The sequence below is a fragment of the Chenopodium album genome, chromosome 26 (genome assembly GCF_948465745.1).
Source record: "Chenopodium album chromosome 26, dcCheAlbu1.1, whole genome shotgun sequence".
In the NCBI taxonomy this organism is placed as follows: Eukaryota; Viridiplantae; Streptophyta; class Magnoliopsida; order Caryophyllales; family Amaranthaceae; genus Chenopodium; species Chenopodium album.
Genome location: NC_137859.1, coordinates 16,629,025 through 16,642,551, shown reverse-complemented (window position 1 = coordinate 16,642,551; position 13,527 = coordinate 16,629,025). Strand labels below are relative to the sequence as shown.

At 39.3% G+C, this 13,527-nt stretch overlaps 1 pseudogene; it reads left to right on the top strand.

The window, feature by feature from the left end:
* Positions 1 to 320: 320 nt before the first annotated feature.
* Positions 321 to 2,166, top strand: LOC145618143 (protein CANDIDATE G-PROTEIN COUPLED RECEPTOR 7 pseudogene; annotated as a pseudogene).
* The last annotated feature ends 11,361 nt before the right edge of the window (positions 2,167 to 13,527 follow it).

Sequence of the window (13,527 nt, the reverse complement as noted above, 5' to 3'; positions counted from 1 at the left end):
TATTATGAATATAATGCATTTAATTGTGAACATAAAAATTTGAAGAAATAAAAAATAATATGATTATGAAACATATGCATTATAAGTATTAAATGTTCATTTTTTTACGTGTTCATTTTTTATTATTAAATATTCATTTTTTTCATATTCATATTTTCTTACTAAATGTTCATATTTATTTACTAAATATTCATTTTGTAGAGCGCAGTGTAATTTTTTTTTTTACGTTGTTGCACCTATCTAAGGTGCACATGACTAATTGCGAATATATAGTTGACCTTACCACATTAATCAATATTACCCCCATTGCTTAGATCTAACTCATCGTCTCATCCCACACTTGCACACCAAACTCTCAAAACCAAAATAAAAAAAAAAAAAAAAAAGAAAAAAAATCATTGTGCAGACAGACAAACCGACGCCGGCGTCATTTCCTCTCTTCACTCACAAAAACCAGAGAGAAAAAGGCCGTGCGCACCAGATTCACATCTGCACGATCCATCCGCCATCACAATTCACAAGCACCAACAATGGCGAAACTCCACCACCTTCTCACCCTCTCTCTCCTCTTCCTAACCCTCATCCCTCTTTCAATCGCCGAGATCAAAACCCTCAAGATCATCTCCGATTCTCGACCCATGATTCTCTTCGAGAAATTCGGCTTCACTCACACGGGCCGTGTCAACGTTGCCGTGTCTTCCGTCTCTGTTACCTCCAATCTTTCCCCCCCTGAGCCTTCTCGTCTTGGTTTCTTCCTCCTTTCTGAAGAATCCCTTCTTCAGGTTCTTCTTGAGATCCAGCAAAACCCATCCTTTTGTGTTCTTGATTCTCAGTATACTACCCATTTGTTTACTTTTCGAGATCTTTCTCCTCCTCCTGCTTCTTCGTTTAATCAATCTTACCCTGTTAGTATTCCCAATGAATACAGTCTCTTCTTCGCTAATTGTAACCCAGAAAGCTCGGTTACCATGACTGTTCATACTGAGATGTTTAATGTCGAGTTTAATGGGGTCAAGGATTATCTTCCTGCAGGTCAAACTCAATTACCCTCTTTGTATTTTCTGTTTTCAATTGTTTATTTTGTGTTTTTGGGCTATTGGGTTGTTGCTTGTTTCAAGAATAAGAAATCTGTTCATAGAATTCATCTCTTGATGTCTGGTTTGTTGGTTATGAAAGCTTTGAATTTGATCTGTGCTGCTGAGGATAAACATTATGTTAAGGTTACTGGATCGCCGCACGGTTGGGACGTGTTGTTTTATATGTTTCAGTTTCTTAGGGTTGTGTTGTTGTTTACTGTGATTGTGTTGGTTGGTACTGGGTGGTCGTTTTTGAAGCCTTTCTTGCAGGAGAAGGAGAAGAAGGTGCTTATGATTGTGATCCCACTTCAGGTTTTAGCTAATGTGGCTTCGATTGTGATTGGCGAAACCGGGCCTTTTATTAAGGATTGGGTTACATGGAATCAGGTGTTTTTGTTGGTTGATATTATATGTTGTTGTGCTATTATCTTCCCTATTGTGTGGTCGATTCGATCTTTGAGGGAGACGTCGAAGACAGATGGGAAAGCTGCTAGGAATTTGTCTAAGTTGACCTTGTTTAGGCAATTCTACATTGTTGTTATCGGGTATTTGTACTTCACTAGGATTGTCGTGTTTGCGCTGAAAACTATCTCCGCGTACAAGTATCAGTGGGTGAGCAATGCAGCTGAGGAAATTGCTAGTCTGGTGTTCTATGTGATCATGTTTTACATGTTTAGGCCTGTTGAGAGAAACGAGTATTTTGCCCTTGATGACGATGAAGAAGAAGCTGCAGAGATGGCTCTTCGTGATGAGGAGTTTGAGCTTTAGAAATAAGGCCAAACTCAACATACGATTTGATGCCTTTTTTTGAGACTTCATTATTGCGGCTTGAGAGCTTGCTAACTGCTCTGATGTTTTGGGCTCAAAACTGCGTAAACAGGTCTGCAGTTGCTTCTTCACTTTTATGCTGGCTCTTTTTTTTTCCTTTTTTTTTACCTTTAAGAATTTTAAATCCAAGTAGTGGTTGTAATTCTCCTTAAACACAGTTTAATGTTGTCTTGTAATATTAATACATTTCAGTAATCAGTACATTTTTTATACTTAACAGGCCAATGTTGAAATCAATTCATGCAACGTATTGCAATCTGTATCAGCATCAGTATTCTTTAATTTCTATTGATATGTCCGCTCTTACTTGGTTACTTTTACTTTATCTGCTTGTCTTTTTGTTATAATGGTACTTTTATTGTTTGTTTTGTTTCATGTTTATCATTATAAACTTTTGTTGTTAGTGTTTAAACCAAAGATTGCATTATATTGAGGATCTTTTTTTGGTTATTTCTGAGTGGGACCAATAGTTTGATTAGTTATCTGAAGTGAAGGAAGTAAGAATGTTATCTTTGACTTGTGCTGCTACAATTCTTTTTTTTGGTAATTTAAAGGATTGTAGTAAGTAAAGGTGTTACATCCTAATATTTGATCTTAAGCATAGTAGCCACTGTACACTTAAGCCCAAATTGAATAGCTGCCCCACACAGGCACACACACACACACACCTCGTCTTCTGGAAGGATTTAGGAGAGAACTGTTCATATGCTTGAGTTTCGCAAGGTTGGGACCGGTCTAGACTAGCAAACAACCTCTGATACAGATCTAGCAGACCAAATTTGGCAGCAATAAGAAGTATTGTGGCAGCTATTTCTTTGCAGAATTGAGCTGACATGTGCTTCGTTTGTTAACCTGTTGATTTCGAATAGCTTGAAAGATAATGGATCAATGGTTCTTATCAAGTAAATATAAATCCCAATTGACCCCTCAACCTTTTATTGGGGAAGAGAGGGTGAAGAGAAGTGTGGGTTCAGGAGTAAGGAAACAGGGGGTGGGAGGAAGGCCAGAAAGTACCTGTTTCATTTGTGGGACGAAGCAGAGTCTGGCCATACCTACATTTGCTAACCCTAGTAAATGATCATTACTTTTATTATCAAGCCTACCATTTTCGCTAATGTTTACTTTGGATTATATACATGATACAGTTTATTGTGTAGGCAGTTCAGATTGGCTTGCATTTGAAAATAAATTGCTCCAGCAGTTAGCAAATTTCCATTTTCTTATGTAGATTAAATATTTTCATGGACGATCTGTTGGAACACTATTAAATTATTCTTATCACGGAAGACCAATGTTGGTTGTTGTCTCCTATATGAATCTTCTTACCTAATTGTTCCTTAATAGTGTAATGCTCTTGTCATTTAGTTAGTGTTTCCCAATTGTTAAGTCACTTTTTGTATTTGGACTGCCTGGTTATAACCATTTGTCATACTTTCTGAATTTATCTGATGTTTATTTAGATTAATCAGACTGTGCTAAGACTGCTAACCATTCTTTCTCCACCTTTTAAAAACTATTTGCTTGCTGAGATTTTTATAACTTTTTTTTTTTTTTTTTTTTTTTTTTTTTTTTTTTTTTTCTTGTGTGTTTGTGTGTGTGTGTGCGTGTGTGTGTTTGAATATGTACTTAATATTCAGTTTCCCGATTAGAGTTGGAGATCTTGTTACAGGCTTACAGCCTTAAGACAGTCATGAGGAAATGAAAGTATTAGGAGTGGCTGGTGGATTATTCTAGTTACAAGTCCCTTATAACAGAGAGTTTGTTATTCTGAATGGGTCTTACTATCTTCATGAACAAAATATCCCCTTTCTTCCTTACATGTATCATTCTATAGACTACTTTTGGCGTCCCTTTGAGTTTGCCCCATATTGCTTTTGGTATGTTTTCCTACTCTTGCTCTCTTTCTGTTTCTCTTTCTCTCTTTATGTGCACAATGGTGCCAACCCACTTGCACAACTTTGCCCGATCCTTAATAGATTGAAAGTTTGAGTATAATTGAAAGGAAAGAGGATGAAGGGAAAAGAAAGAAAGAGTTAAGGTGGTGGGACTCCCCTCTCTCCCCCCCCCCCCCCCCCCCCCCCCCCCCCCGATCTCTCTAATTTTGGAGGGATAGTATTTTTGTAAAAGAGAGGGGAAATGGGTAACTTTTTTTTTTTTTTTTTTTTTTTTCTTTTCCAAATGAGGTTTAAGGTACAAAGGAAGTATTTGTATGCAATGCTTGGGATACGTATTTCTCTATGGTGCCCATTTAGGATTAGACTCCAGTCCAATAAGTTATTTTGTGAAATCTTGTAAAACAATTTTTGAGGCCTTTGTAATGGTATCAAATTCAGTTCACTAGTGCTTAAGATAGTAGTCTCTTCTTTGGGACTGAATACTCTGTTTTACGGGACTCTATTAAAGGAGAATGGGATTCCATTCCTGAAAGAAAGCTGAACTTGGAGGTGCTGTGTAGATGATCCAAGCATTATTTCAATGTTTCTTTCACTTGCAGAGTTGCAGGTCTAGACCTCTTTGTACTTCTACCTTGCGCTCTCTCTGCCTCAATTGGTCTGACTACTATTAGGTGTTTGAATGTTCCCAGACTTCCCACTAGTCCTTTATCCATAATCTTGGTGAATAAACTCAACTATCTAACACTTATACTTCCTAGCTTCCAATGTAAGTGAGGTGTGAGATATTAGTTGGGTTGTTCAGTTATCCATGTTGCCGATACCGAGACTATACTTATAGATGATTTTCTTCTATGGTGGCTTTGATGTATAGCAGAGGGGGCGGTGTTTCTGCTTTTTTCAGGTAGATGTATTTTTGTGGCTTGTGGGCCTTTCAACTACCGTGGTGAATTTTCTGTTTAAAGGTTGGTTCAACAAAGCCTATCTGCTGGATTCTATTGGAGGCCACTATTATGGTTCAGTGCTGCATTGGAGGGTTGATGAGCTTGTAAACACTGTAACGAAAATATATGTTGAACTTTGGCATCAGTTTTCTCTGCCATAAATGCTGAAATTTGAAATTTTCAGGCATGACTATATTAATTAATATAAAATCTTACTTGTATATGTATCAGGAATTGAGAATTTTCTGTGAGGTAGTAGATTTACATAAATTTTTTTCGTGTGCATTGGAAATTTCCGGTGGGAGTTGTGGGGGATTCACATTTAGAATTGCTTCAGGGCTTCAAAGTTCTAACCTACCATATGTATATGGCTATATGCACCACTTAGTCCACGTGCACACAAACTATACTTTGTGTCTGTTTAGTTCAGCTTAATTTCAGTTCAGTTCACCTTAGCTAAGTTTCAATCAGTTCAGTTCTTAATTTCCTTCTCTCATAAACAATTTATTTTAGCTCTATTTAGTTAAGTTGAAGTTAAATTAAGTTCAGTTGTTTTTAGTAAATCGAAACAGGCCCTTAGTCCCATCCCATAGTGTTTACATTAAAACACTTCAATTCCCTCTTATTCAATTCTTGCAAGACAAACTACAAAATACAACATTTTTTTTTTATTATTAGGAAAAATTGCTCCCATAAATCCCAATTTTTCCTCGTCCGCCCAAATTAATCCCTACTTTCGTTTATTATCTATTGCACCCAACTTTGGGGGGTATTAATTTTCGTTGCACCCAAATGACCTGCAACCGGTAAATCAGGTGAACATTTTTGATTTATTTTTTTTTGCACACGTGTCAACATGTAATTGGTTGAAAAAAAAACTAGGAAAAAAAAATTAAAAACATAATTAAAAAAAAAAACCCAACAGCCACCCAGCTTCTCCACCATCACCACCATCACCAGCACCGCCATCACCTGCACCACCATCACCGGCGCCAACCCCCTCTCCCGCAACCACCCTCCCCGAAACCCTCCCTCTCCCGCAACCACCCTCCCCACCCTCTCCCGCAACCACTCTCCCGCAAAACCCACCTAAAACCCATCCCCCACCCTCGAAAAACCCTGACTGAACCCCTAGGGAGGTCCGATTAGGGTTTTCGAGGGTGGGGGATGGGTTTCCGGGGGTGGGTGGTGGAAATTACTTTTCGGGATGGGTGATTTTATGGGGTTTTCGTGGGTGGGGGAGGGGTTTTCGGGGGTGGGGGAAGGGAAGGGGTGAGTTTCGAGGGTGGGGGATGGGTTTCCGGGGATGGGCGGTGGTTTCCGGCACCTGGGGAAGGGTTTTTCGGGGGTGGGGGTGATTTTCTGGGGATTTTGGGGGTGGGGGAGGGGTTTTCGGGGGTGGGGGGAAGGGAAGGGGTGGGTTTCAAGGGAGGGGGAGGGGTTTCCGGGGATGGGCGGTGGTTTCCGGCGCCTGGGGAGGGGTTTTTCGGGGGTGGGGGTGACTTCCCGGCGGGGTGGGGGTGGGGGTGTGGTGGCCGGCTGCTGGGTATGGGTGGTTTGTGGGGTTTTATTTTATTTTTTTTGTTTTTTTTTTTTTAAAAAAAAAAAAAATTAAACCAATCATACGCTGACTCGTGGCTAGGTGACCTGCTACATCAGGTTAGATGACCTGTTGGGTGCAACGAAAATTAATACCCCCTAAAGTTGGGTGCAATAGATAATAATCAAAAGTAGGGATTAATTTGGGCGGACGAGGCAAAGTTGGGATTTGTGGGAGCAATTTTTCCTTATTATTATACAACTTTAAAGTTGGAAATTAATTTCAATAGGTACTCGGTACTCCTAGGTGGATGCAACGGTGGTACTACTTTTGTCAACTGTTAGAGCTTTTTGGGAAATTGGTTCACCAATTGTGATGCCTTGGGCCTTGTTTGGTTGGGTGTTTAAATTTTTTAATGGAAAATGTTTTTTATTAGATGTAATTTCCTACACATTTTCCCTTGTTTGGTTAAATGTAAACTGATTTTCTTCTTTAAAGAGATGGATGGGAGGAGCAAAAATGTGGATGAGAGGAGAGGTAAGCGATGTAAGAAGAAGAGAGGAAAATGTGACATATCTTCGTTTTAGAAGGAAAACAATTTTTACTCTTAGGAGAAATATTTTCCATTTTTGAAATACTAATTTTCCATCCCTTTACATACCAAACAAAGGAAAATGAGAAAATTATTTTCTAGGAAAATTTTTTCGATCAAAACAAACGCAGCCTTGGTTTGTTTATCAAAATCCATCATCTCAATTCTCAACTGCACATTCTTTTCTTTTTGATCTAGTAAGATCTTGTGTTCTTGTTTATTCATATATGAAAATAGCATGGGAGTAGTTATTTTGCATAAGAATCTAAATTGGTGGCTCGTGTGGTGCTAATGGGGAAGTCGATGGATCAATTAATATGAAAGTCGAGCATTTGTATTATTGATCTCTATTTCATTCATATATGAGGATAGTGATATGACATATCCATGATACTCTCTGTACATGTGATATATCTTGAAGGCCAAAAATCAAGTTAACTATCAGAAGATAGATTGGTGGCTTGTGTTGAAATAGCAACAACAGGGATTACTGGCAGATCTAGGATTTTCAAGTCTGCGAGTCACCCTGAATTATTGATTCAACCCCATCGATGCCTACTTCACTGCCTAATAGCATCCCTAACATAATAGGGTAATTCCTACCTAACAATGTTTTCCGATTCGTTAATGATTGGCCCCGCCCATGGGTGGCGGGAAAGACCCATACCCTAAATTAAGTCCAAATTTATCAAATATTCCGCTCGATCAACCATCACTTCTCAAATAAACACCAATTTGGGGAAATTTATAAAACCTACTCTAACTCCCTAATGGTATCCAGAATTTAATCAAAAATCTCAATTAATTTCAACAACATAACATGTCAAATCTCCTACCAATTCAGGGGAAAACAAAATTCACTACAAGCCTTAATTTTTTTCCATCAACCAAGAATGACCCAAAAAGAACAAATTAAGATCAATTAAGAAAACCCTGATAGATAAGGATACATCTAAACAACAACAAAAAAAATCCCACGAAATTGAGTTTCAAAACAACCAAATTCGAGAAAAAATTTCGACAACCAATTGTAATTTCCACTACCTAATTCAACAAATTAAAAGTGAATTTCATGGAATCTTAAAATAACAGAAAGAATGAAACCTGAAAAGTAACAAATTGATTTCAATGGAGCTTGGTATGAGAAAAAGATTGAATTATTTTGCATTAATTTGAAGTTGGGGTTAATGTGTAGTGAGAAAATCCAGAAGTGTGATTTTATATTTTTCAGTGCAATTTTATATATATAGCAAGTATATTCATTAATGAGGCTCTTGCGAAAGGTTAAGTCTTGGCGCATAGCACCTATGGGTGAAGGAAGCATATAGGATGGCAATTTTGCAATTAGCTGTAACTTTATATCATGTAAGTGGGCCATTAGCATAACGGGACAACTGTAGTGTAACGGGGAGTGAAAAGAAGAAGCGGGAAAACATTACTAAGGTAAAAATGCATGTCAGTTACTTTTACAAAAAATAAAAACATGGAAGCTCTTCATCAATGGCGACGATGAGTAGCTCAGCAAGCCAAATTTTTTTTTTGTCAAATACTCGTGAATTCGTAAGAGCAACAGTGGATGAGTAGAATGAGAAATCGGCTAGAAGATATTTTGGGTGTCGATCTGGCGGAAGCAATTCGTGAAGATGGAGAAGATGGGCATGGTTGTGCAAGGGAGCTGAGATTCGACTCTGAGACGGTAAGTTATGTAATTTAAAGCGTTGTTGTTAGTTTCTTAGCGAGAATGTGGTAATGAATCAAAGCAATTGCGAAATTTAAAGAGTAAAGCTTGGTTAAGGAGAGAGGTTAGGGTTTGTATTGAGTATTTTGAAATTGAGTAATCATGCTGGGGGTTATTGGTAGGGTTAGTATTTAACTGAGTAAGTATTGTGTATATTGTTATGTGGGTAATGAATTTGGAGTAGGGGTTAGTTTGTTTTTCAGTTGTAATTATTTTTGTTGTTGTTGTTTGTAATTGATGGCAAGCTAATGTAGTTTCAATTGATGGAGTAAATGTATATTAATGTTGATTTTTCCTTTTTTATGTATTTTGTGATGGCATTTGTTCTAAAATTTTGGTTTTGTGGGTTGTGTGATTTCGAATATGGGCAGAATGCATGATTTTTTTGTTGGTTGTATTGTCTTGTTTGGTTCTATAATGATCCATTAGAATGAGATGTGGATGTATATGTGTTGTAGGTTGGAAATGAGCCAGTTGGAGATGATAGTGAGGATGATGTATATGTGTATGATGAGGGGTTAGGGAGTGAGGATGGATTTACAGAATGGGATGAGGAGGAGGTGGAGGAGGAGAATGAAATGGGAGAAGGAGATGATGGAGAAACTCAAGGGTCAGAGTTTGAGTCAGTTCATGGTGTAGAAAATTTGGGGTCAGATTATGAGTCACTTCATGGTGAAAACGAAGTTGATGGTGAAGGGTTCACAACACCAAAGAGGGGCAGGCAAATGGTACGAACTGTGTTTGGTGATGAAGAGGAAATACCACCCCCAAATTTGGGCATGGTATTTGGTAGTTGGGATGAGTTAGATACTTACTTCTGGAGCTATGCTAGGCAAAAGGGATTTGGAATAGTGAGGGCTGCTTCTGGATGGGTGAAGGTGAAGAAGGAATTGGGTACTGGAAAGTGTTGTAAGCAGCAGAGGAATGCTAAGTGGACCTGTGACTGCTACGGAAAAGCTTCTAGGAAGCGTAAAGTTGATCCACTGAAGGAAGGTTTGATTCAGGATGAGGAGACAGTTGTACAAAGGAAAACAAAAAAGTGTGGATGTGAGGTGGAGTTGTATGCAAGTGTTAATGCAGAAGGGAATTGGTTTGTGCGTAAGGTGAACTTGGAGCACACTGGTCATGTAGTTACATCGGGAAAGTCCAAGGATGTTTCCATGTACAGGAAGCATGATTTGGTTACCAAACATAAGCACTTGGTGAAACATGTGGTTTCTGCGAAGAAGTCAAGGGTGAAGGTTTCCCAGATGTACGGTTGTTTTGGTAGGCAGGTGAATGGAGTGGATCAGTTGACTTTTACTCAAAAAGACCTGACGAATGCGGTGGCTAAGGAGGAGAAAAAGAGGCTGGAGCTTACCGAGGGTGATGCAAATGGGATGATTGAGTACTTCAACAAAATGAGTGCAGATAATCAAAATTTTTCCCATCTGTGTAGGTTTAGGAAGGATGGTTCGTTACAAGATGTTGTATGGGTGGATGCGAGGAGCAGAGCTGCCTATGAGGAGTTTGGCGATGTTCGTCTGTTTTGATAGTACGTACTTGACTAACAAATTCCATTTGCCCTTTGCTGTATTTCTTGGTGTGAATCACCACGGGCAGAGTATATTGTTTGGTTGTGCATTGATCTCTCGAGAGACAGCAGAAACGTATGAGTGGGTGATGAGGACATGGCTGCATTGTATGGGCGGTAAAGCCCCTACAGCTATTCTTACAGATCAAGATCCGGCAATTAGGAAAGCTGTGCATTGTACAATGGCTGAAATGACCCATAGGTGGTGCATATGGCACATTTTGCAGAAATTTGGTAAGTATGTGAAGCGTGATGATGCCGATGATTATGAAGTTTTAAAGGACGACTTTGATAGCCTCATATACGGTAGTTTAGATGATGATGAATTTGAAGCTCGATGGTGTGATGCAATTGAGCATTACGAGCTACAAGACAACGCTTGGCTAGAGGGTCAGTTTCTTCCACCCAATGGTTTATATTTTATGGTCTCTTAGTAAAGTTACTCATGATTTTGTATGTGTTTTAGGGGTGTTGATGATCTGAATATTTGAGTAAATATATTGGTCTTTGCGTTATGTACCACTGAGTAGTAGTATTGTCCCAATGGTTATTTTTGTTGTTCTAATGACAATTTTAATGTACCACTGCAATTAGTACGTACATGTAGCAGAAGCTTTTGTAGCTGTCTTTGTTTGTGTCACTTAGTATTTGTCGTAAGTTAGTGTATATTGGATGAAACTAATAATTGCAGTTATATTGAATTGAATAGGGCTGTATGAGGAACGAGTAATGTGGATTCCTGCGTATTTGAAACATTTATTCTGGGCTGGGATGAAAATGACTCAACGTTCAGAGAGTTTCAATCATTTTTTTAAAGGGTATGTTGACAAGCATACTACGTTGTCTCAGTTTGTTATTCGGTACTACGATGCTATGACAGTAAGGGCCGAGGCCGAAAGAATGGCAGACTCGAACACACAACGGTATGTAAGGCATTTAGTGACTGACTTCCCAGCGGAGGTGTTGTTTCAAAAATGCTATACGGATGCAAAATTCAAAGAAGTGCAGGGACAGTGCAAGAAGATGTTGTTGATGAGTGTCATTTATGGCACTCATAAGGTAGTCTTTTTGGTTATTTCTTTCCCTTTTTGTTGCTTTCTTCTTTTAGTTTTGGCCCTTTTTCCTTTAGTTTCTCCTTTTTCCTCTTTCTTTATGTTTCTCGTGTTTTTATCGTGTTTTTCCTTTATTTTGCTCTTTTTCCCTTTTATTTCCTTCCTTTGTTTACTTGTGTAGGTATTGTGAGATTCACCTTGGCAAAGGATGCAATTCGGGACCTCAATGATCAAGCAAGGAAGAAGCATTTGGCTAGAGAGGGTTTAGAGAGGTCTTGGAGAGACCTCGGAGAGGTCTCCATGGCTTTTCTCCAGGCCGCGGGCGCGGGACTTCAAGCCGCGGGCGCGGGCTCTTATTGTTCAAAAATGCCAAAAGTTGGCAGGAACTAGCCGCGGTTGCCCCGCGGTCTCTCCGCGGGCGCGGGCATTTTGGGGAGGTCTCTCCGCTCAGAGAGACCGCGGCTCCCCTGATCAGCCTTTGGGAGCAGGGGACTTCGCCGCGGGCGCGGGTCATCAAGCCGCGGGCGCGGGCCCCTGAGGCCGCGGGTGCGGGCCCCTGAGGCCGCGGGCGCGGGTGCTGCCCAGGCAGCCCGCGGAGGGTTCCGTACCCATTTTTCCGCGGCGCGCGGGCTTATCGAGAGAGACCGCGGGAGCTGCCGTTTTCTTCTTAGCCTATAAATAGAATTGTATTTCATTTTTGAATGGAACTTTTTGATAATTTTCATTAGCTTAGTTTTAGAGAGAGAAGTTAGAGAGAAGTTCTTGGTTTTGGATTTGTAACTCAACATTTGATCAATCAAGTTTGGATTTCTTCATCAATTTTAGTGAGATTCTCTTCTTTCTTTCATCTTTTACTTACTTGTTATTTGATTCTTTTGCTTGATGTTTGTTTTTCTTGGATTTGAGTTTGATAATATTGAATACTTTGATTTCTATTAGATTTTGATATAGAATGATGATCAATGCAATTTCTAGTTATTTGTTCTTGAATTTCACCATGATTAGTGAGTACATTAGTTGCTAGGGAAAGGGGGAAGCATGTTTGATTAATGGAAATGCTAGTTGATGCTCTTTGATTGGTTGATTTGTTGCAATTAATTTGGTTGACATAGTTTTGCATGAGATTGATTAGATTAGGATTGATCACCCTATAAGATTAATCTAGATTGCATTGCAACTCTTAATGACATGACCAATTGATTTAAAGGTTGCTCTAATTGATTGAGTTTGCTTATGATTCTTCTTGGTTTGCCTTTCATAGTGACCACTATTGGCCTATAGGAGATAGTATTTGAACTCTCTTGATTGCTACTATTGTTTGTCCATTGCAATACTTGAATTAATTGATTGAGTTTTAATCTAGCATTATCATTGATTTTGCATGTGGAACCCATATCCCTAGTGTTTAGACCTTTGATTATTTGTTGAATTTGATCTAGTTCATTTAGTACCAACCAATATCTCATTTTCGACTCCGAGGTAGCTTGACTGAGACTTAAGTTTTCATCATTGCATTCCCTTGGGACCGACCCTTAACTTACCCTATATTCATATAAGGTTGGTTAGGTGTTTACAAATTTAGTTTGGCTTGGGGAAAGGGTAGGAAACGACATGCATTTTCCCATGTCAAAATGGCGCCGTTGCCGGGGAATGCTATTGGTGCTTAGCTTTTGTTGTTGAGTCTACTTCATTTTATAAAAAAATACAAAAAAGATTTTGTTTCTTTAGGCTACACTTGTAGCCGTGCTACTAATATTTTTGTTTGAGTTTTGCATGCATAGAACCCGTGATCGTTCCCTTGTTCCCCTTGATCCGGAAATTGAGAGGACTCTTTCAAGAAGAAGAGTGGATAATAGATCCTTGGGTTATAGCTCTTCAAGTGAAGAAGAAATTCAAGAAGAGCAAGGAATGGGTGAAAATCCTAGAATAGCCTTGAGGGAGCTTGGAGTGCCCGGGGCATATAGGTTTGAGAGTGGAATAGCTCCACCTACTACTCCGGCAAATGACTTCGAAATCCGGCCGGCAATGATCACCTTGATTGAGAGAAGGCAATATAGTGGGGCTAAGAATGAGAGCCCATTGAACCATCTAAAAGAATTTGAAAAATATTGCAATACCATCAAAGTCAATGGGGTTTCTCAAGAATTTATCCGCCTCAAGTTGTTCCCTTTCTCTCTGGTCTTTGGAGTGGCTAGACAAAGAGGTGAAGCCCAACTCCTTGAGAACTTGGGACGATGTCACAAAGGCTTTCTTGTCCCGCTTCTACCCCCAAGAGAAGACAGCGAAGGCAAG